Genomic DNA, 2,380 nt, shown 5'->3' with positions numbered 1-2,380 from the left:
AGTATATGGGAAATCTTACCTGGAGAAATTCCTGTCTGAGTGAGCAGGCCACCTCTTTTAAAAGCCAAGGTAGAATGACATCACAGAGCTTATTTGTAAAGTAATTTATGAGTAAGTTGGGGAACCCTTTAATTTTTCCAGCTGTTGGAAAAAATAATGGCAGGGTTTTACACAGAAGTTTTATTTACTGATATAGATTGAGTCAAGCTAGAATTGGCTTTTAAATGCAAGGAAGGGAATGGTTACACCAAGAGAGAAAAATGCAGCTTTCCCAATCATGGTCTGTTCCACAGTCTATTCCCTGTAGTGTTTAGTATAGAAAGGAACACAGCCTTGCCTGCCTAGTGTTGTCTGCCTAGGAAGGACTGAAGAGGAAATAGAATAAACAATTATGAAAAGGTTAACAGAATCTTATTTGAGAAGTTACACCTCAAACATTAAATTAATGCTTGAATTATTAGTGCACTCAACATTTTTATTATTCTCGTAATAAAAAGTAGATAATAACGTCCTGAAGAAATGCTAGTAACCATATCCAGGGTAGAGATGCAGAGACAACTGTCTTACTTGCCTTTAATGAGCTACCAACTTGGATTAGCATCTTAAAACTATTATTCTGATGGTCATTTAGCAATTTTCAAAAGGGAGTTTAGTTGCCTTTAATTACCAGACTAAAACAACAGAATGGGAATAATAAAAATGCAATAATCATAACGTAATGTCCAGCATTAGAACGGAACAGATCTGATTCATTTTTGCAACTGTAACAACACTAATCACTGTCAAATCTGCTACAGACAAATATTTAAATTAATTGGCATTTCAGAAGCATCAATCAGCAATATGAGGGGCATGTGAGAGTGAAAAAATACAGTCAGTGAAGAGAGAAGACATTAAAAGCCAGCTCAGAGGTTATTATCTTTTGGCTTCATAAATTATCTAGATTCTCTGACTTAAAAATGAATGACAACTAAGTACATGTAGGATTATGCAGATTGCATTTAAGTGTGTAAGAGTATGTGTGTGCATGTGTGTGTGCATGTGTGTCCACTGTGTGATAGCTTTTACATAGTAACCATTAAAATTGATCCTCATGGCTTAGAGATAAAGGATCTGTAAATCAATCCAAAAAACTGACAAAAGGCTTCTCAGAATACTCAGAATTTCAATGACTTACAAAACAACTTTCCCACCATTGAAAACCATCCTGAGAATTATACATGACAGAAAACAAATCAAAATCACAGATTAAAAAACACATATATAAAGAATTTCATTCAACCATAATAGTCAAGTAAAGGAACTATAAATAAAAGAACACTCAAAATTTTTACACTAATACCTTAATATTAATTCTAAAACTTGCACTATACAAATTAAATTTAGTTTTGAAGTACTAAATTAAAGAAAATATTTCTCACATGAATGTACTAAATGTTGTATTGTTCAGGCCATGAAAGATTATAATGGAGAAAATTACATTTAAATAGAATCTACTTGATTGGAATTGCAAATGCTCTGTTTTGATTATCGCCCATTGTAAGTAAATATCAAACAACTACACTGCAACCCCCAAACAGGTGCTATTATTGTGTCAACTGAAAGTATAAAATGAAATGTAAAACTGAAAAATAAAGAGAAACAATAATAATAATGTTCTTAATTGTGAAATATTAAAAATTTTATTCTTTAAACTTCAAGTTTGAGTTATTAGTGGAAACCACCTCAGCTCTGTAGGCTTAAACTGCTCATTGATGCTGTCAGTATAAAAATAGGCATGCTAAATGGTTAATGTTATCAGTGAGATCTTTTGTTATTTAATTATAATTTACATATGGAATATACCATCTTTTCAGTGATTCTCCTAATTTGAAGGGCTTATTTTACCACACTAATTTTTATTAAGAGAAAACTCATCTTGAACGATTCAACTAGTGCTGAACCAAGGCATATCTAGTTGCTATCTAAATTCTTGAAAAATAACATTCTAAAATTAAATTTGGCCTGAAAAGTCACTTATTGGTATTCATAAAATTGGTACTTGATTTTGAGTGACACCAAAATTCTGAGCCTGACATTAATTTTAAAATGAAAACTAAGCAATTCATGGTAGTCAAAATGAATCATTAGGAATTAGACACATTTTCAAACTTTTGACTTTAAAGGCAATACCAAGTTTGAACTTTAGTACCTTCTCTTACTTTCTGAAAATGAAAGAAAAGAAAAGAAAAGAAAAGAAAAGAAAAGAAAAGAAAAGAAAAGAAAAGAAAAGAAAAGAAAAGAAAGGGAAGGGAAGGGAAGGGAAGGGAAGGGAAAGGAAGGAAAGGGAAAGGGGAAGGGAAAGGGAAAGGGGAAGGGAAAGGGAAGGGAAGGGAAGGGA

The sequence above is a fragment of the Mus caroli genome, chromosome 3, assembly GCF_900094665.2.
Source record: "Mus caroli chromosome 3, CAROLI_EIJ_v1.1, whole genome shotgun sequence".
Lineage (NCBI taxonomy): Eukaryota > Metazoa > Chordata > Mammalia > Rodentia > Muridae > Mus > Mus caroli.
Note: the sequence above shows the minus strand (reverse complement) of the source record.